This window comes from Microtus pennsylvanicus, chromosome 9 (assembly GCF_037038515.1).
Source record: "Microtus pennsylvanicus isolate mMicPen1 chromosome 9, mMicPen1.hap1, whole genome shotgun sequence".
NCBI classification, from domain to species: domain Eukaryota; kingdom Metazoa; phylum Chordata; class Mammalia; order Rodentia; family Cricetidae; genus Microtus; species Microtus pennsylvanicus.
This window is the reverse complement of record NC_134587.1, coordinates 112,005,022-112,028,830: the sequence shown is the minus strand read 5'-3', so window position 1 is coordinate 112,028,830 and position 23,809 is coordinate 112,005,022.

Here is a 23,809-nt window from a genome sequence, read left to right as displayed (position 1 = left end):
CCCTAACCCTAACCCTACCCCTAACACTATCCCTAACCCTAACACTAAGCCTAACCCCTAACCCTAACCCAAACCTAACCCTAACTCTAACCCTAAACCTAACACTAACACTAACACTAACCCTAAGTCTAAAGCAAACCCTAACCTTAACCCTAACCCTAAATCTAACCCTACTACTAACATTAACCCTAACCATAAACCTACCCCTAAACGTAATCCTAACCCTTAACCCTAACCCAACCCTAACACTCACTCTAACCCTAATCCTAACCGTAATCCTAACCTCAACCCTAAACCTAACTCCTAACCCTATCCCAACCCTAACCCTAAACCTAACGCTACCACAAACCCTAAGCTTAAATGTAACCCTAACCCTAACCAAAACCCTAAGGCTAATATTAACCCCTAACCCTAAGCCAACCCTAACCCTAACCCTACCCCTAACAGTAACCCTAACGTTAACCCTAACTCTAACCCCTAACCCTAACCCAAACCTAACACTAACTCCAACCCTAACCCTAACCATAATTCTAACCCTAACCGTACCCCTAAACCTAACCCTAATCCTAAAAGTAACGCTAACCCTAAACCTAACCCAAACCCCTAACCCTAACCCAATCCTAAAACTAACTCTAAAACTACCCCTAACCCTAACACTAACCATAACCCTACCACTAACCCTAACCCTTAAACTGACCCTAACCCTAAACCCTAACACTTACCCAACCCTAACCCTAGGTCTAACCCTAACCCTACTGCTAACACTAACCCTAACCATAACCCTAAACCAAACTAAACCTAAACCAACCCTATCCCTAACCCTAAACCTCACCGTAACCATAATCCTAACACTACCCATAAACCTACCCCTACCCCTAATCCTAACCCAAACCTAACTCTAACCCTAAACCTAACCCTACCACTAAACCTAACACTAATCCTACCCCTAAACCTAACCCCTACCCTAAACAAAACCTAACCCTAAACCTAACCCTACCCCTACACCTAACCTCAACCCAAACCCTAACCATAACCCTAACCCCTAACCCTAACCCTAACCCTAACCCTACCCCAAACATTAACCATAACCCTAACAATAATGCCAACCCTAACCCTAACCCTAACCCTAACCCTAACCCTGACCCCTAACCATAACCCAACCTTAAAACTAACTCTAACCCTACCCATAACCCTAACTCTACCCCTACGCCTAACCCTAACCCCTAACACTTACCCAACCCTAACCCTAACTCTAACCCTAACGCAACCCTAACCCTAACTCTAACGGTACCCCTAACCCTAACCATAACCCTAATCCTAACCCTAAGGCTAACCCTAAACCTAACCCTAACCCTAAACCTACCCCTAAACCTAACCCCTAACACTTACCCAACCCTAACCCTAACCCTAATACTAACCCCTAACCCTAACCCAACCCTAACCATAACCCTAAAACAATCCCTACCCTAACCCCTAAACTTAACCCTTACCCTAACCCCTAAACCTAACACAACTGTAACCCTAACCAAACCCCTAACCCTAACCCTACCTGTAACCCTAACCCTAACCCTAACCCTAACCTGAACCCTAAACATAACCCCTAACACTAAACCAAACCTAACCCTAACTCTTACCCTAAACCTAACCCTAAGACTAACCCTACCCATAACTCTAAAGCAAACCCCAACCATAACCCTAACCCTAACCCTAAACCTAACCCAACCCTAAAACTAACTCTAAACCTACCGCTAACCTTTAACCTACCACTAACCCTAAACCTGAACCTGACCATAACCCTAACCCCTAACACTTACCCAAGACTAATTCTAACTCTAACCCTAACCCTAAACCTAACCCTAAAACTAACACTAAACCAAACCCATCCCTAACTCTAATCCTAAACTTAACCCTAATCCTAAACCTAACCCTAAACCTATCCCTACCCCTAACCCTAAACCTAACCCTAAATATTAAACCTCACCCTAACCCTACCCCTAACACTAAACCTAACACTAACAATAACTCTAACTTAACGCTAACACTAACCTTAACCCTAACTCTAAACGTACCAATAATTATAACACTAACCCTACCCCTAACCCTAACCATAACCCTATTCCTAACCCTAAACCTAACACTACCCTAACCCCTAACCCTAACCCAACCCTAATCCTAACTTTAACCCTACACCTAACCCTAACCCTACCCCTAACGATAAACCTAACCCTAAACCTAACCCTACGCCTAACACTAACTCTAACCCTAACACTAACCCTAACCCTACCCCAAACCCTAACCCTAACCCTAATTCTATCCCTAACCCTAACACTAACCCTACCCTTAAGCCTAAACCTACACCTAACCTTAACCCTACCCCTAACGCTAAACCGAACCCTAAACCTAACTCCAACCCTAACGCTAAACCTAACTCCTAACCCTAAACCAAACATAACCCTAAATCTAACCCTACACCTAACCCTAACCCTAACCCTACCAATAACCCAAACCCAAACACAAACACAAACCCTAAACCAAACCTTAACCCTAGCCCTAACTCTAACCCTAACGCTAACCCTAACCCCTATCCCTAATCCAACCCTAACCCTAACTCTAAACCTACATCTAACCTTAACGCTAAGCTTAACACTAACCCTAACCCTACCCCTACCCCTACCCCTACCCCTACCCCTAACCCTAACTACAAACCTACCCCTAACGCTAACTCTAACCCTACCCCTAACCCTAACCCTAACAATAACCCTAGACATAACCCTAACCATAACCCTAACCCTACTCCTAACCCTAAACCTAACCCCCTAACCCTAACCCTAACCCCCTAACCCTAACCCTAACCCGAACCCGAACCCTAACCCTAACCCCAAACCCGAACCCTAACCCGAACCCTAAACCCGAACCCTAAACCCGAACCCTAAACCCTAAACCCTAAACCCTAACCCTAACCCTAACCCTAACCCCTAAACCCTAAACCCTAACCCTAACCCTAACCCTAACCCTTAACCCCTAACCCCTAACCCCTAACCCTAACCCTAACCCTAAACCCTAACCCTAACCCTTACCCTAACCCTAACCCTAAACCCTAAACCCTAACCCTAACCCTAACCCTAACCCTAAACCCTAAACCCTAAACCCTAACCCTAACCCCTAACCCAAACCCCTAACCCTAACCCTAAACCCTAACCCTAACCCCTAACCCTAACCCATACCCTAACCCTAACCCTAACCCTAACCCTAAACCCTAACCCTAACCCTAACCCTAACCCTAAAACCCTAACCCTAACCCTAAAACCCTAACCCTAAAACCCTAACCCTAACCCTAACCCTAACCCTAACCCTAACCCTAACCCTACATGAAAAACACTACAACAAATAATCATGAAAAACAACAAATGCATGAGGTCAATTGTTAAATCTGAAAAATTACATGGGGCTACTGAGAGAGCAAGCGTATTTGCCTTCATGAAGGATTTTTATTTAATTTAAACTCAATTCATTCTTCTTCTTCCCTGAGAATGTGGAGGGCATGGCCAAGCTTAACCTTTGATCTCTGCATAACCAATAAGGAGGAAATAAGCACCTCTACCAGGAAAAGGAAGAGTGAAGAGATGCAGCAGAGGAGGGATCTGCAACTACCTGACCATGTGCTAATGACCCAGGTAAAAACTCAGCTTTATGAAAGTGAGGGTGGAAAGAGTCCTAGGCTCTAAGATGGCTCATATGGCAGGCACACAAGTGGCTGTCATGCTCCCTGAAGAGGACACTGCACATGGGCATCTCAACGCTGGCAGTGGTCCCAAAGTCTAGAAGTGTTTTACCCTAAAAGCATCAACTGCAAGCAATTTCTAAGTCTGTTTTGCTTCTGTCCATGACAAGAACCAACTTGTTCCAAAATTCTATAAAATGTTTTTTCATGTTAAACTCTGCTGTTTCTGGGAATGCTAAAAGCTAGAACTCTTCACATATGTGGGGAAAGTTATATTTGGACCTTTCAGTTCTGTACCAGAACTTATTTAAAAAAAAGGCTTTCTAACTTTAAACATGTTTAAAAGGCCTTCTTTCGCTATACATGTGTTTAAAAGTTCAAGGCTTTATTCATAAAAAAAAACAAAACAAAATCAAAGTTTACTGTGTGTTTAAACAAAATTATGGAATGGCCTGTATTGTTCTTTATAGATTATTTTTCTTAGTCATCTCATTTATAAATATGAGTTTTACATTAGGAATTTTCATTTATCGTTATTCTTTTTCCTTTTTGCTGGGTTGGAACTTGGGGCCACTCCCATGCAATTCAAGTGTTTATTACTTCTTGTTGTTTTGTCTGTTTGGATTTTTGGTTATTATTGTTTTTGAGGTGGAGTATCTCTGTGTAACCATGGCTGTACTAGAACTCACTCTGTAGACCAGGCTAGCAGCAAACTCACAGAGATCTCCCTGCCTCTGCCTCATGAGTGAAGGTTGTAATTTTTTAAAGATAATGAAAAATATGACTATTTGTTTTTTATCCCTGTAACAAAATACCTTCAGGAACATAAAATGACTAAAGGTTTCAGAGATCCATGATCAGATGGCTTTACAGTATGGGCCTCAGACAAGACAAAAAAGTAGTGGGTGAAGCACATAGCAGAGAAGGCTGCTTACTCAGCCAACAGACAGTAGTAACTGAGAGCTAAGAAGCCAGAACAAGATATCACTTCACAGAAATACCCCGCAAAGCTGCATCTCCCAACAGCCAACCAAACTGTTGTCCCATCAAACAACTACTCCAGTGATGAGGTTAGAGGCTCTGGCATGTTCCTGCCTCCAAAACCCATCTGTTAACAAGCAAGCAGATAGCCTTCGGGTGTGACAATGCTTAATTTAAACCCTTACACCATGCTTGTAAGTACTAAAAACTTACGATTAAATCATGATGTTTGGTACCTAACTTTAAATACCTACAAAAGCATTTATGATGTCTTTCTTTAAACATCTGTGAAGCTGCACTACCTAAACATGCACAATAGAGACAGGCTGAAACCCAAGCCAGCAGATTATAAACCACAACTTCCCAAAGTTTGTGTCCATTAGACAACACAGATGTCCTTGTAGCCTGTATGTCAAAAATAAAGGTCCAAAATAAAGTTCAGTATGATATCTACTAACAATGTTAATACGTAGAGTATTTACTTTTGAATAACATTGTTACACTAAACCAGGACTTTAATTTCTCATCACTATTAATATATAGAGCCCAAAGAACCATGTTATAGTTGCCTGTGAATATTAGGAATCTGCCTTCCAATGACCAATCACCAAAATCCCCATTACTAGATGTGACAACTAAAAGCTGAGTCCAGATATAGCTCTATGTCTCCTAGGACTTAAATAAAATCACTGCTGCTTTAGAAAACATGAGTTAACTTAAATGAAATTCTAAACGTTGATCTAAGCGATTTTATGAAGACTTTAGATATATTAGTCAATATTACTAATAAATACAAATCTTATAAATGGAGTCAATACCAATAGGGAATGTAAACATTCTAAAGAAGGAAAAAATTCAAAGCATAATAACAAGGACATGAATGCTGCTATCACATGATACTCATAATGTTTTCAATCTAGAAGCCTTCGGGTCCACGAAAGAAACCAACACCGCTAAAAGTCCACTATTTCAGGATGAAATCAGTGACGGCTTACGGCAAGTTGTCTAAAGGACAATTTCTGTCTTTGTGACACACACCCAGTTAATGTTAAACTAAAACAAACTCAGGTAGTAAGTGAACTAGGACAAAATATGCTTAAGACAGTATAAAATTCTATAAAGACAGTTCATTAATATGTCTAAGTTTCTTTCTCATTTCTCTTCAAAGGAAATGTGTCATAAAAATACACACATCAAACACACTACACACTAGACCAACACGTACACACACGATACAAACACACTACACACACCATACTACACCAAACACATATACATACACACATCACACACACTACACCACACACACATACACACACCAAACACCTCACACACACTATACCACACACATACACCACACACACAACACACCACACACATACATATATACACAATACACATCACACTAAACCACATACATACACACATCACACACTCCACACTATACCACACTACATAACACGTACCACACACATACATATACACACCATCCACATCACACACACCTACACACTACACCACACACACATACCTACACACATCACAATACACCACACACATACCTACACACATCACAATACACCACACACACATACATACACATGGCACACACCATACTACACCACACATACCACACTAAACCACACACACCATACACACACATGCACACACTATAAAGAATCTTAAGAAAGCAGTTAGACCTGGGCATGGGCATAGTGGCACACACCTTTAATCTCAGCACTTGAGAGGCAGAGGCAGGCAGATCTCTTTGAGTTCAAGGCCAGCCTTGTCAACATAGAGAATTTCAGAACAGTCAGGGATACATAGAAATCGTGTCTCAAAAGTACAAAAGGAAAAAAAACATCAGCAGCAAGTAGTTAGTTTAACCAATCCAGAGAATAAAGAAATTTTATGGAAAAATAAAGTAAAAATGAACACTGCCTAACTAAGGTTTTCATTAATCTTAAACATAGCCCAATTTCTTGCTATTTTTAGAAGAATTATTTATGTGTGTGAGTGCTTCTATTTGCATGTGTGCCTGCATGAAAGAAGAGGGCATCAGTTCCCATTACAGATGGTTGTGAGCCACCATGTGGGTGCTGGGAATTGAACTCAGGACCTCTGGAAGAGCAGCCAGTGCTCTTAACCGCTGACCACTCCTCTAGCCCCAACTCCTTGTCATTTTAAGGCAAGAGATACTGTTCTATTTCTCCTTAAACCTTACACCAAACAGAAAATAGCAAGGTAAAGCAAAATTTTAAATCACAAAGATAACCACAGCTCCTTAAGAATGGCCTGGGTGCCAAGAATGTAGAATCCAAAAAATTGTGTATACAGAAGTCAAATCCATACTTTTTTTTTCAAAAACAATGGATCATGTCAAAGCTTGAAAACATCACTTTTTCTTTGCACATGAAAAATATGTACGTTAATAAGACCTAACAGGAGATGTAAATATCTGGGTAGGGCAGGTCTATAATCACAGAACTTAGGAGGCAGAGGCAAGTGAATGCATCAACTCCAAGCCAACGTGGGCCACACAGTAAGACCCTATCTCTGAAGAAAGACCAACTAACCAACAAGTAACCAGAGTAATCCCTGTAGCATTCTATAGCCATCTTCTAAGATTTCAAAGATCACTTTCAGACTGTTTAACTTCAGGATGATGCAGAAGGATCACAACAGCAAACATTTGTTTTCTGATGGTAATGACAACCTCTGAATTACTTTTATTTATTTATTTATTTTAGAGCCCGACCGCAGTTTCCCCTCCTTCCTCTCCTCCCATTCTCTCCCCCTCACCTCTGTGCCCCCAGTCTACTGTTTCTGCTGCATTACTTTTTAAGTTGTCTTTCCTATCCTTGTGAGCAAAATAAAAAACACAACAAACAGAGCTCACTCATTGTTTCTTTCCTTTAGCCTTTTCCTCAACTGTTAGATTTCCCCAAACACACATGGAAATGTCCAGTATGAAGGAAGAAATGGAATGTTTTCACATTCGGTACTTAACTGGTAGCGATCCATTTTCATTATTCCATGCTGGGCTTAAAGTTGCTATGCACAGTTTTTTTTTTAAGATTTATTTATTATGTATATAGTGTTTTCCCTACATATATGCTGCAAACCAGAAGAGGGCACCAGATCTCATTACAGATGGTTGTGAGCCACCATGTGGTTGCTGGGAATTGAACTCAGGACCTCTGGAAGAGCAATCAGTGCTCTTAACCATCCCTCCAGCCCCTATGCACAGTTTCTTATGTTTGTTTTTCAGGCTATTTAAGACAAATTTCTAAAATGAATTTATGAGTTCAAGCAGTAAGACCTTTGAGAGAGTTACAAAAATTTGCATACTGCTTTTCAAAGCTAATAAATTGTATATTTTTATCTCTTTTGAAAAGGTCAAATCACTGCATCCTCAAAAACATTGGACATTTTTAGTGTTATAGTATTTGTGTTCTAATAAATAAAGTTTTACTGGAGATCAGAAGGCAAAGCAGCCACCCTAGTCAGCCCTACAGGCCAGGGAGTGGTAGTACATACCTTTAATCCCAGGACTCAGAAGACAGAGTTAGGCGGATCTCTTTGAGTTCAAGGCTACCCTGGGCTACATAAAATCAATCCACAAACAGATCCAGGTGGTGATGGTTCACACCTTTAATCCCAGCTTTTGGGACTCACACACCTTTAATGGAGAGAGGTGAAGACAGGAGCAATATGACTGGGCAGAGAGTAGAATATTTTTTGTTCGTCTGAGAGTTGGTAGAGATAAGATCTCTCTAGTTGCTTGACTGCTTTGCTTTTCTGATCTTCAACTTGAACCCAATATCTATCTCAAGGTTTTTATTATTCGTGCAACAGAAATTTCTCTTCCTAAAAGAAAATCAATTTAAGCACCAAAAGGAAGTCCAAAGGACTGTTGGGGGATATCAGGAACAAAGCCCGTGTCTCACCCACCCATACTAAACAAATACTCTACACTGAGTCACAGTCTCAGTACTCAAATGTTTCATCACAAGTTTACACATTTTAAAGGTGACTGCATTTGTCTGTGCTTCAAACTGTACAAACTTTTAGTCACTTTTCCAGGATCCCCTAATATTAAGTTGCTATACCTCAACATAAAACTGCTGCTTGACATCCAGAAATTTAGTGTTTATACAGTCCAAAAAACCTTACTTACTGTAACTTTCCCACTATTTTTATTATTGGAAAATTCTCTTCCATTTTGACATAGCTATTGATATAGTTTCAGTGCCTTTGTTAAACATACTACACATTTCAGACATAGACCTCGGGGAAATAGAGTTGGAACTGACCTGCAAGCCTCCTTCCCAAGGACTAGCTCTAGTAGTACCTGAAGATGCTATGCAAGCTGCCAAAGGAAAAGAGAAATCAACATTCCTACCCAGCTATAAAACTTATGAACCTCAGTGATACCTTTCTGACAAGATACCCCCATGGTACAATAACAGCACAAGGGCACTTTATCCCGGAAATGACCAACATCTGTCTAATAGAACTTAAGGTCTACTCAATAGGAGGGAATGCACACCCAGTACTATAAACTTAGCCAATATCTATGGATAGAGAGGTTCGAGACCCTAGGGGAGAACCCGCAATTGCCAAAATCAATATACTTTCTAACAATACTCTAAATGCTTACTCTTATACCCAAAGATAAGGGTTACTCTCACCCCTCCACAAGAAAACCCTTCTTTTGTAGTAGAGAACATTATAGAGATATACAACAGGTCCACATGTAGAGAATATGTGACCACAGGTGCTCAGCCCCAACTGGTTTTCCTACAATGTAACTCCTACTCCTAAGGCCCAGAAAAAACATGGAAGAGGAAGAAGATGGGAAGAACCAGATGACCCAGGACACTTGTTGCTAGTATCTTCTAGACATGACAGAAAAACTGTACCTATGAAATCTCAACAATACAGTTACCTAAACAAGACTTGCATAGTGATGCCACCAGTCGACATGCCAATGCACATGAGGGAAATTTGACAAAGCCCCACCCCTCGATGAAGAGAAAAGCTAAGCACAACTCACTGTGGCTGACAGAAGGCGAATCAGTTTTTCCCAAGAATGAGCATCCAGATAGGTTATCCAATCCCAAGTGGTCAGCCCTTAACACGTGTACAGCAATATGGCTAGGATTAAAGCTGTGGCTTTGATGGCTGGTTCCAGCCTATTCCTTAGCTTTATTCTGAGAGTCTTGCCTCATGGCAGAAGTACTGGCTGGAGTCATGTTTATTGCCACAACTCTATGGCATTTCAAGGTCTCTACCACCACCAAAAAGCATGCAGTCAGCTTTTCATCAATACCATTTAAGGTTTGCAGCTAAAGCTGAGTCAGGAAGCCTCTCTTTTTTTTGTCAAATATTTATTTATTTATTATGTGTACAATATTCTGTCTGTGTATATGCCTGAAGGCCACAAGAGGGCACCAAACCCCATTAAAGATGGTTGTGAGCCACCATGTGTTTGCTAGGAATTGAACTTAGGACCATTGGAAGAGCAGGCAATGCTCTTAACCTCTGAGCCATCTCTCCAGCCCCAGTAAGCCTCTCTTAAACAAGAGTGCTTGCCTCTAGCAAGCAGAGCCTACCTGAGAAAGTGCTGCTATCAGCTGTGTTTAACTCTATTCTTTTCTATCTAGAATAACTTCCCAAGCTCTTCAAGGCTTTAAAGTGGATTTGGTCAGCCCCACATTGGCACATCATTCTGTTGACTGAGGTTTGTGTCCTACCAGGTCACACATCTACTTAGTTCCAAATAAACACATAGAGACCTACATTAATTATAAACTGATTGGCCTAGTAGTTCAGGATTCTTATTAACTCTTATAACTTATATTAGCCCATAAGACTTGTCTGTGTTAGCCATGTGGCTTGGTACCTTTCTTGACAAGGCAATCACATCTTTCTTGCTGTGTCTGGCTTCCTCTGTGTCTGGATGAAGACTGCAGACTGAAACTTCCCTTTTCTCAGAATTCTTGTTGTTTCACCTCTACTTCCTGCCTGGTTGCCCCGCCTATACTTCCTGCCTGGTTACTGATCAAACAGCATTTATTTAAAATACAAGTGACAGGGTACAGACCATTGTCCCATGGCACAAACCACTAAACACTAACTGATAATTATTTCTGGATAACTTCCTGTTTAGCACACGACACCACTAAACTTATCCTTTTTCTTGGAAATTGACATCTTTCCTTCTAAAAAATGAGGAGTATGAGGATTCTAAGATAGCTGGAAAAATGGGAGGCCCTTACATCTTTCTTGCTAAAGGCTAATTCACACATATAGTCCTTGTGTAAATCTTCAAGGACCAATTCCAGGAGACCACAACATTCTGTTGTTGATATAACTGCAGCAGCACGACTTTTTGACACGGAAGGTTACATGCTAAGATTTTCTCTGAGATATAATCACAAAGAACACATAATTTCATATACTTAGTACAAATAGATTCATTCTTGATATAGTAATTATATCAGATGAGTCATAAATGTTTTAACCAAAATAATGAAAAAGAAAGCCTGAGGATAAGCTAATAATGTCAATATTGACTATTATCAAAATGTTCTCCAGGACCTGATTAGTAGAGAACCTCAGAGATGCCCAAAGGCTCCTGCACAAGTGACAGATCAGGGATGTGGAAAGGCATTCTGAGGACATGCCATGTCTTCTGTGTAGACGAATTGTTAGGGTTCTGCCTGGGAGATGCAGGGAACCAATCCTAAACTATAATACCACTCTTACAGCAGCACCCTGAAGTCTTCCCCAACCATCACCACCCAAGTTGTCATCCCCATAGAACCATTTGATAGTATGTATGGTCATAAGAAAATTGTACAGAATTTCAAAAAGTTATAAAATTAATAAAGCCATGCAATGCACATGTATTAGTGAGAAAAATATGATGGTGCTATCATTGAATTTTACAGAAAAAGTACAAGTCATATCAAAAAAATTCTTGCCATTTTTATTTTTGATGAAAACTTGATAAATGTTCTGACTCAAAATGTGTAATAAAAGACTATATAAAAATAACCTTAGCAAGAGAAGATAGTTGTTTCTTAAGACAGGGATATATTAAGTCAGTGGTAAAGTCTTCTAAAAGATAAAAAAACAAGGTAAAAAGAAAATGAGCAGATTTTCTATGTCCATCTCCTTTGATCAATCAGACCTTGCACAGCTGACAAACCACCCAGGACACACGCTTTTCAACTCCTGTTTTAATTTCATTCTCTGCATGGGCTTGGAAGAACAGAAACAAGCAGAAGAGCAAGCCCTTCGTGTGATTGTGCAGTTAGAGGTGGTTAAATCCTTCCCTGTCTCCCCTTTCCCTTCATAATGTTCCTACTAGAAACATGTAGACCACTTCTATAATTTGGAAAGTTCTGAGTCAAGGTGTCCACAGAATAGAGCTTCACACTTCCATGGTGTGCATGTGCACATACAGTTTTCTGCACACTGAGCTTACAAGCTATTGGTTTCTCATCATTCTCTAGTTAGTTAAGAAGTTTTTTTTATATATATAAATTAGGTGATCTTGTTCGTTCAGCAGATCCAAGCCTCACCCTGGTCCAGCTGAAACAGTCACTGGTAGACAGGTTATGAAAGCATATGTAAGGCTTTTACTTTCCCTAGTTGCTTTGAAAACAAACCCTAGTTATAATCTAGGACATAGATGAGTGGTTCCCAACTTTCCTAATGCTGTGGCCCTTTAATATAGTTCTTCATGCTGTGTTGACTCCCAACCATAAAATTATTTTCATTGCTACTTCATAACTGATTTTGCTAGTGTTATGAGTCATAAGTAAATTATTTGTGTTTTCCAGTGGTCGTAGACACTTAGACAACCCCTGCAAAAGAGTTGTCCAACTTCCAGAAGAATCACAACCCACTAGTTGAGAAATTCTGACCTAGACACTTCTTCCAACACCTTTGCCTTTCTAAAAATCTGTTCTTCCTGGGGCCCTCAGTTGCTTATGGGGTGAGTGTGAGTTTCTCCTCCTCCTTTTAAATTAGAAGCTTTGAAGTTGTCCACTATTGAGAGTGATGCTGACTGTGGGAGAGCTACATATGATTTACAAAGTAGGAAATTCATACACCAGCAGTATTAGACTACTTGTGTGTAAGTCAATATCATTCTCACATTTGCTAAAATTTAATAATTTAGGTCATTAACTAATTTATAAATAATCCTGACATTCAAATCAAATTCTGTGACACGAAATCTGGAGCCCATGGTTTTACTTCATTCTTGTAGAAGGAGCAAGCAGACAACATTATGAGAAAAACAAAACCTGATTAAGCCTGAAACACAGGCTCTTCACTTCTGGAGAAAATGACGGACATATTGATAGACATGCATTCATCACACTTAAACAAGGGAATGCAGAAGAAAATATGGAAAGGCATTTAATGCTTAATACTGGTAAATCTTAAGAATTTCAATGCTTTCCTAATTTCCAAATCTAAGGAAAAATTTCCCAAAAAGAATGCAACCGAGGAAAACCACATTCAGTTATATGTGCTCTTAGTGAAGCCTAACGTGGGTGAGCTTCTGAGTGCATTGTAGTCAAACGTGCTCACTTCCATCAGAAGATGAGTACCCCACATAGCTGCTAAGAAAAATACAGAGTGGGAAAAAGTAAGACTGTTTTATTAGTTTACCGTGTCAAACGATTTAATTGGGTTTTCTAACCAAACTGTGCACTGGCTAAAGTAAAAATTATGGGAATCATCAAGGTAACACAAAATCTCCTGCTCCAGCTGGGGTAATATGTGCACTGTACCTCTGTGTCAGGCCCAAGGAGCTTCCCTGTCACTTCCATCTGCGGTGGACACAAAATAAGGTGGGTGACCTCTATGACCACATTTTCAACACATCTGAAAGCTAAGCACAGTTCTCTCCTGAAGATACATCCAACTGTTGGGTTTATGATGCTTTCCACCAGGAAAAGTGCAGAGAAGCTATGGTGGACGCAGATATGAAGAAAGGTATGTTTATATACTGAGGTTTCCACATATAGATATAGGAGTGGGAGCATGATTAATAAAAACTCAGAGACAGGTATTAGGGTTCAACCAGAAGACCAGAAAAGCAAAGCAGTCAGTCACTGGCTCTGACCTTAACCTCAGTCCGAAAATGGTGATCCTACCTCCAGGAAGTCTCAGAATGAGACTGTGACTGAGAGCTGTCTCCTCCCATTTTATAATCATCTCTAATTCTGGGATTAAGGGCATGCACCACTACTGTTTGGTTTCTATGGTAAACTAGTGTGGCTACTGGGATTAAAGGTGTATGCCATTGTAACTACTGGGATTTAAGGTGGATGTCATTGTAACTACTGGGATTAAAGTATGTGTCATTTGCTGCATAGTCAGTAAGACTGGCCAGTGTGGCTGTTTTACTTTTCCAAGCTTCAGGCAAGCTTTATTTTTAAAAATACAAATAAAATGACACTACAGAAGTTTGTCTTAAGACCTAAGAAATTAGCTAAATGTGAAAACAGAAATTCTACTAATGAGGGGACCAAAAATAGTTCTCATGCACTAGTGTAAACTAACAGATCCATGGCCTGCCCTCAGTTCCCCACACCTGGTCAAGGGTAAGATATCCTTAGAGTTCACAATGGGAATTTTAATTTTGTGTTGGTTTTTATGATAAAATGTATGCATCACCCCATTGTGAAATACATCTAAATAACTACCTCTAAATGAAGCACAGCCACACAAACTCCCACCAAAAGCTCTAACTCTTTAGGTGCAAGGTATGTAACTTGGACAGGAATTAGTTGGGAAAATAAGATAATACCTAATTTAAAGATATGCTCACAGCAAGTTACGGGCAGAGAATATTCACTTACTAGGAATAGAAGTCAGTTAGCTATATAGCTGGCTCAGTGCATGGCATTCTGAAGGGCACTGCATCAATTCTGCACACCAACATAGCATTAAGCACTGAAGGGATCCGTGAATAGCAGTTAAGTTAGTACAAACATTACCTGCAGCTTTATCCTGATAACTTACATTTTCACAGGTCATGAAGGTTGGCCAGTTCTTTCACAGCCACTGTGCTTGGATGGCATTGCAGTATGGAACCTTTGCATATCATCTTTATATTTATAAATATCTTTAAATTGCAATGCAGTTAGCAATCTCTATCATTTGTATGCTAGATTTTCATGTAGATTGTTTTACCACTATTGGTGGTGGTGCTCTAGAGCAGTGGATCTCCACCTTCTTAAAGCTGTGACCCTTTAATGTAGTTCCTTACGCTGTGGTGACCCCAAACCATATTTCACTGTGTACTGTTATTTTGTTTGTGTTTTAACAAACAAAGCTTGTCTGAAGATCGTAGTTCAAAGGTAAACCACTTGAACCCAGGGAGTGGGGGCTCACACCTTTAATCCCAGCACTAGGGAGGTAGATAGGACTAGACAGGACTATAAAGAGGGAGGAGTCAAGAGCACTGCAGTCTGAAGATTTAGTGGAGACAGATACAGTCTGGAGATGCAGTCTGAAGATAGGATTGCCCCTTGGTTTGTGCACTGGTAGAAGTAAAAACTCTCTAGTGGCTGGCACTCTGCTTCTCTGATCTTCAGCATTAACACCCAGTATCTGACTCTCAGTTTTTATTATTAATAAGAATTAGAATTCATGCTTACATCATTGCTACTTCATAACTACAATTTTGCTACTGGTAAGAATTGTAAAGAAAATATCTGATATGTGGGATATCTGAGATGTGTCCCCTGTGAAAGGGTCATTCAGCCCCAGGAGGTCATGACCCATGGGCTTTGAACCACAAGCTGGATTCTTGTAAAGCAGCCCTCTACCACTGAGCTACACTCACCTGCCGCACTTATTCTTATTTTCTTTCTTTTTTTTTTTTTTGGTTTTTCGAGACACGGTTTCTCTGTGGCTTTGGAGCCTATCCTGGAACTAGCTTTGTAGACCAGGCTGGTCTTGAACTCACAGAGACTGCCTCTGCCTTCCGAGTGCTGGAATTAAAGGCGTGCAACACCATCGCCCGGCTTTCTTTCCTTTTTTTTTTTTTTTTTTTGCCTGTCCTGGAACTTGCTCTGTAGACCAGGTTGGCCTCCTACTCACAGAGATCCACCTGCCTCTGCCTCCCAAGTGCTTGGATTAAAGGCATGCACTACCACTACCAGGCTCCTATTCTTATTTCCAGGGGCAAAAACATTCAGGTTTTGTAATCTCAGGGGATTATGAGGAACAACTTCTACTGTTCCACACAGTAGTACAATGACTACAGTTAACAAAAGTTTAGTGAAATGTTTCCAAGTCAATAGCAGAGAGGATTTTGAAAGTTCCTAGCACAAACAAAAAAATATTGGAGGTGATAGATACACCAGTTACCGTGACATGATCATTAACACTGTGTACATGCATTGAGATAGCTCACAATATCCCATAGCTATAACTCCTATGTAGCAAATAAAATCAAATATAGCCAAGAGTGGTCATATACATCTCAAACCCAATATTTGGGAGGCAGAAGAAGGTGTATCTTAGTTCCAGGTCAGCCAGAACTACAACAATGAGACTTTTGTCCAAATAAATAAACTGCAACTATAAGGCTAGTGGAAGGGTTTCAAACTGAAAGACGGTTGACATCTGCAAACAAACTGGGGCACAATGAGTGTAGCATCCCACTAACAGGCTCATTCAAGCAGTGGTTCTCCAGCCTCTGGGGTCCTTCAATTCTCCTCTCCTGCATCCTTAATCTTCCATGGATCTAACCGCACAGTTTAGCCCTAAGTTTAGGCAAGCAATACCGACTGTGACTTAGATTCAGCACTCACACAAGTAACAAAAGTTCAGAAAACAAGTGTTCATCCAAAAATGAAAGACAGACAGACAGGCCTTCCAAGAATGAGAAGACTTGAGGGAAATGGGTCATATCTGAAGGACAGATAAACAATAAGCAGGGCAGGCCTGAGATGTAACTCTGATGTCAAAGTGCCTGGGCACCTGGAAGAGGAGAAGGGAGTTAGGGGCTGGAGGAAGGAAGAGGAGGAAAAGGGGAAGAAGGGGAAAGAGGAGGAGGAGGAAGACATAGCCTTATGAATCTCCACATGGTCTATTCAGAGTAAAAAAAAAATAAAGTAGGCAAGGCATGGTGGTGTATGCCTTTAATTGCAGCACTTGGAGGTGGCAGTGGGTGTCAGGCATAATTTTGCTGGAAGATTCTGAAGACCACGACACAAGTATCTCTAGGAGCCAGACTACTAAGTATTTAAATGCACTATAAGATTCATGTGTAACTTCCCAGCTACTGACTTTGATCACTAAACTAAGGAGACACATATCCACTGAGCCACTTTTCAGGTTCTTTCACTCACACGGGCTTAATGAACATGCATAGAGCCAGCAATACATTTTTAAGACTTTCTTCAGGTGAGGCAAAATACTGTTAAGAGATGAAGATGATGAGCAAGGAAATGGGGGAGGAGACTCTTGATGACTGAGAAACAATTTTATCATTATTTCAAAATTAATCTTAAATTTGTAAAAGATAGTCTAAGGAAGAGCTCAATGAACTAAATTGCTCTAAATGTATATTCTGATATGCATATTCCAATAGCAGACCATGGAGACAGCTCCGTCAGTCAAGTGGCTACAGCACAAGCATTAGGATATGCTGGCTGGTCTTACATCAAAGTTGACACAAAAACTAGAGTTACCCGGAAAGATGGAACCTCCACAATATTCAGCTGTAGGTTATTTTCTCAACTAACTGTTGATGGGGGAGGATCCAGTCCATTGTGAGTGGTGCCATCCCTGAGCTGCTGGTCCTGGGTTCTATAAGAAAGCAGACTGAGCAAGCCATGATGAGCAAGCTATTAAGCAGCACCCTTCATGGCCTCTGCATCGGCTTTTGACTCCAGGTTCCTTAGTGTGTTTGCTTAAAATGTTAATAAGTGTTACCCTGTAAGCAAAAGCACGTAAATTGATCTTAACAAACCAGTATCTTCCCATTTCTTCTTTCAAAATGGTATGCACATTTACAGACATACATAGAAACAAATGTAATAAAACAAATTTTAAACAAAAAATAAATTTCTTCATGATTTACTTTCAGTAAATGCTATGTCATTTTATATACCTATAACCAGGTGATATAATTTATGTTAGGCAAAAGGGGATGACAAGTGGGAAAAAGTGCTAAAAGCCCTCATCTGGACATTCCAAATGGACCTTCAGAGATACTCCAAGCTCAGCGGACTCAACCCGATTTCCCCACACTTACTGTTGGGAGATGGAGTCCTACAAGAGTCTCTAAGAATAAACAGATTTACAGGAAGCCACACAGCCCACTTGGCAATACTAATCCAGAAAGCTGAATAAACCAGTTAGCTGGTTTAGGAACCATGCTGAAGGAAAACTGTCCTACACCAGACCAGCTGGAGTCTCCAGAGACTTTCAAGGTCAAGGATAGGAGAAAAAAACTGGGCCATGCAAATTTCTTTTGTCATATAAGCTCAAGGGGACAGTGGCTAGGAAGGAGCCTTGTAATCTTGAATCAAGTTCTCTAGTCTTTTTTTAAAAATATTTATTTATTTATTTATTTATTATGGATACAATATTCTGTCAGTGTGTGTGCCTGCAGGCCAGAAGAGGGCACCAGATCTCATTACAGATGGTTGTGAGCCACCATGTGGTTGCTGGGAATTGAACTCAGGACCTTTGGAAGAGCAGGCAGTGCTCTTAACCTCTGAGCCATCTCTCCAGCCCCAGTTCTCTAGTCTTAATTGAAGACAATTTTAGTTTTATTTTAATCACCTCCTAAAGTATGTTTGCTAGCATGGAAGAGGCAAAGAAAATGAAACATTGTTTAACAGCTGACTCACATGAAGTAGAGTGGTTTGACAGCATGGCCAACACTGTACTCACTGAGGTAAGTTACATCAGAAAGCACCCTGGTTCAGTGGGATAAATCTGAACATTTGAGCACATGATTTTAATTGAAACCTGAAACTTCATATGTGTCTTTGCATGTTTGCATATGTGCAGGCACACGTGGGGATATGCATGTACATGACTGTGTGCATGCATGTGGTGGGCTGGGGTTGATGCTGGGACTTGTCCTCAATCACTCTTTCACCTTAAGTAAGGTAGGGATGTCTCTCCATTAACCCCAGAGCCTACTGATACAGCTAGTCTCAGTAGTCAGCTGCTATGGGGATCCCTGACTCTGTCTCACAAAGCTAAAATTACAGGCAAGCCTCCATATCCACCAGCATTTATGTAGGTTCCGGGGGTCCAAATTCTGCTCCCCACATTGCATAACAAACATTCTTTTTAAAAAGGGGGTGGTGAGAAGCCTCAATGTTAAAGACAAGTTCTATATATTCCTGGCAGCTGGGAACTTAACTATTTAGATCAGCTAGCCTTAAATTTTTGATGATCCTCCAGCAGCCTGTACCTCCAGAGCTCTGGGATCACAGGCATATGTCACCCTGTTCAACTAAGAAATTAATAGAGAAAGACACTATTAGACAGATTTCTACTGTAACCAAAAAAGTTGAATTTTCTATTACAGTCATTTTATATTACAAAAACTCTTGAACCAAGTCAGCAAAGACACAGAAACCATTTGTTGTACCATTATTTACAATGTGGTATGATTGTTTGGACTGTATGTGTAGTCAGTGTTTGCCCAAACTACCATTCTCCAAATATCAGCAAGTGAAAGACTTCAAGGAAATTTCCCAACCACCTATTTGGACTAGAAGTGACTCAGAAGGCCACCCATCTCAGAGGACTAGATGTATAGCATGTGTCTTTATATTAATCCAGAAAATGCTCTTATCTCTCCTTTGAAGCAGTTTAATTTAACTTAACAATACCTTGTCAAAATAACTTCAGAGAAGGACCCTAGCATTATTAACCATCTGGAGGTGGAGTGGGTACATCACCTGAGGAACAGTGAATGACACGTGCTTGCACAACAGAGCACTGTGCTGGTGCTCTGACATGGGGATCAGACAAAAATTATCAGGATCAGTTTGCAGAAAACTGGAGACAGGTGGATCTCTGTGAGTTCAAGACCAGCCTGGTTTACATAGTGAGTACCAAGACAGCCAAAGCTATGTAGTGAGACCTTGTCTCTACAAAGTAATGTGGTCCTCTCAACGATGTTTTCTTCATTTTACTGGCACACCTACAGGTTTCTTACTCTCTTCTTTTAGTCTTTAAAACCAAATCTCACTTCTAAGACAAAGTGTGAGGTAGTCCCTTCTACTGCTAAATTATATAGAAAACAATTTTAATTATGTTGTCCTGTAGACAGAGCAAGGGTACCATTTGCTAAAAGTAATGGAGAAACTCGGGCACTTTGAGGACTCCTCAGAATAGCTACCTTATTTCCTTTGGAGGTGAATGGTAAAAGAGAAAGCATCAACTAAGGCCTGTTAGAAATCAGTAACCCTGGCATGCATGCTGCTTAGGTTTCATCAACTGTGACATGGAGAAAATGACTTTAGAATATAAGTTTATGCTGAAATAAGAAAACCACCTAGTTCAGAGATCAGTTTCCTCCCTCTTATTGCTATGGCTACATGGAATGCCCTATTTCCATTACGAAAGATGTCTGAGAGGTAGCTACATGTATACATTCAGTCCATACACACTAGGGGATGTATCTGGTCTTTCTGGGTGCTGTTTAGAACTAAAAATCAGGTTCATAACTACCAACCACCCATCCCTTCCCAAAAACTAATAAATATTGCAGAAACTCAAGAATGACCCAACATATTACCAAGTGGTCCTTCTGAGTGATGCGTAGTTGTTGTGCCAGAACTACTAATTTCTAATAGGCCTCTGCTGTCGCTTCCCTTGACCCTAGTTATCCTCTTCAGGGAGAAGGCAGGAGAGATTCATCTTGATTCACCCTGCTGTCGACCAAATGTGGAAAATTCTTTAAGCACAGCTACTTTTCCATTTTGTCTACACACTGAAATCATCTGAGGAACTTTCAAAACTTTAAACGCTCAAGTCACACCCCAACCATGCCACATCATAATATCTAAGGGGTGGGTGGGGCCAGTCACCTATACTTTTCAAAGTGTCCAGTATGGTCCACGATGAAGCCAGGATTGATACCTGCTATGCTGGATCGCCCCTCTTGATTTCGAGTGATTTTTGCCATAAGTGAAATCAGAAAAGCCAACCTGGAGCAAGTCAGAACCACAGGCATGCACAGAAGGTACAGTGGGATCCCAAACAAGGGGATGGTACAGGTGCTGCGCTGAGCTCCACCAAGGGTGACCCCGCGCCTCACTGGAGGACTATGCTTTCAAACAGCTTGCCCTTCCAGCAAAAATAAGTTGGCTAATTTTAAAGGTACCATTGTCTGTATTTGTCTCTACTCATTAGAATTTTCTTCAAAAAAAAAAAGGCAAATCTCTTGAGAAGGACAGAGAATGTGTGCACCCGGGCCCAACACAAACTACAGAGTAGCTCTAATCCCCCTGGCTGCCTAGAAAGCACCTGCCCTGCTCTAGGTGGGGAAGTACCCAGCCCACAGTCACTGCACCTTCCAAGCATTGCCTGCACCTGCCAAGCCTTGCCCACCCCTCCTACCTTCCAGCAGCTCATCCAAGCTGGTGACCTTCCGACTGCAGTCTACGGTGTAGATTGTGCGGACGCCCTGAGGCAGGTTCACATTGTCACAGGGTCAGCTCTGTGAGAAGCGAATCAAAGGAACTGAAGCTATCATTGCAGATGGCAAAGACCAGGCCATTGAAGTAGCAGTCCCCATTCCAGTAGAAGCATGCCTTCTTGGCCTTCTTCTCAAAGCTTAAGGCCTGCAAAGTCTGCGTGCGGTGGAAGTTGCAGTGTGCACTGTGATCCAGGCTGGGGGATGAGCCCATTGCCCTTGGGGCCAGAGATGATGCTGCCCTCTGAGGAGCTGGGAGCCCCTCTCCGCAACCCTGGCAGCGGCCTTTTGTCCTGTTCTTCAAAATGCTCCAGCTCAATGCTCCTGGTGCTGGCCATCGCGGTTGCTCAGAGAAAGCTCTCCACAAATAAATAAATTAATGAAGGAACGTCCCCACAGCCCCAGCCGCAGTGCGCCATGATCTGGGCGCTTTGGCCTTAAAGCATTGGGACACCTGGCCCGAGCACGCGGGCCGTGCTTGCAGGTGGGCCCGCTCAGCCAGCTAAAAGAGGTGGCAGCTTGTAGATGCCCAGCTCATTGTCCCACTCACCCTCTCCGTCACCGCCACCAGCTGGGGAGCCCCACGCCCCCTATGTGCCTCCTTCGCCGGGCCACGCCTCACAAATAGCGCGCGGGCAGCAGGCCAGAAACCACTAAGTTGAAAGGCCCAAGGCTTTCCCTGGTTCGTGTCCAGCCCGCACTCGCTATCCGGAGTGCTAAATGGAGGAAGTGGAGGGGATGGGATGGAGCGCGAGCGTGGGCGAGGCGCCTCGGGGCTGTGTCGCGCGGCCTGGGGTCCCGGGTTCCCGTCGCCACCTCGCCCGCTGCCAGGGCCTGTCCATGGCCAGTGAGCGGCCAGGCTGACCGGGGATCCTCACGCAGCGCTGGGCCCCTGAGGGAAGAGCGCAGCCTCCTCCCACGGGCGCACGCTTGCGGGCATTCGAGCTCGTGGCCGCCTGGCAGAGCCTGGATCCGGGAGGACACCTTCTACCACTCTTGGGATACCACAAACCGCAAGGAGAGGGAGGTGGTGAGGAAGAGGGCGGCGCGGCTTGAGGAGCGGCTGGACCTTTCATGGGGGCCCCCGCCCTCCAGGCAGCGGTGTGTGGTTCACAATAAAAGCGTATTTAGTTATTTCACTTTGACATTGAAGCTCAAAGACATTTGGCCCCAATCTGACATGAAATTAATGATTCAGCACCTGGCTCTTCAGTGGTGATGGGGAAACTGTCCTTTAAGGTAGGATGTCAAAAGAGCTGGAGTCCTGGAACCACGTGAAACAGGAATGGGTGGGAACACAAATTTCAATACCATCGAAGCAAATCACTTTTCATAAGAGATTTAATGAATATGATACAGATCAAGACCTCGCTGGCCACAACTTGAGAGCTCATGGAGGTAGAGGGAAAAATTGTTCCATGGGCATCCAAGATGACTCAGTAGGTAAGGGTACTTGCTGCCAAGTCTGATGGCCTAGGTACGATGGCCAGAACCCAAATGGTGGAAGGGAAGCATATATTCCTGCAAATTATCCTCTGCCCTCTGCATGCATGCCATGGCATACAGTGCAGTAAATAAATGTAAAATCTTTTTTTAAAATTTTATTTATTTATTTATTAAAGATTTCTGCCTCCTCCCCGCCACCACCTCCCATTTCCCTCCCCCTCCCCCAATCAAGTCACCCTCCCTCATCAATCCGAAGAGCAGTCAGGGTTCCCTGCCCTGTAGGGAGTCCAAGGACCACCCACCTCCAACGAGGTCTAGTAAGGTGAGTATCCAAACTGCCTAGGCTCCCACAAAGCCAGTACATGTAGTAGGATCAAAAACCCATTGCCATTGTTCTTGAGTTCTCAGTAGTCCTCACTGCCCAGTATGTTCCTGCATTCCAGTTCTGATGCAAACAAATTGGGAGCAGGTAGGCTTTAAAAGAGGCAACGACTAATTAATCTGGATTGCTTTATGACTTAAAATTTATTGAACCATAACAGATTTTCCTCTTTCACAAAATTGTAGAATTTCTACAGTAAGATGTTTAAAACTAGGATTTCCCTTGTTGGGATTTTCTCCTTCTCAGAAACACAGTCTGATGTGCTAATTGTTCACCTGCTATAGACAGTCTGGCAATTAGGTCACTTTCTGAAAGCTGGCAAGTTGACCTTATCTCTCTCTTGGTTGTGAATTTTCTCTATCCTGCTTTGTAACTACCTTTAGTCTAGCATTTACTTGAATAAAAAATTGAGGGAAATATTTCAAATACATTTCCATTTCTCAGTTACAGGCACTTCAAGAAATTAAATCTCAAAATATTCCCTCTCTCACATTAGATATGACTCCTTTTTGTTCTTAGTATGTAATTTATAATCACAGACTATCTAGTGAGTGCAAAAATTTCACTG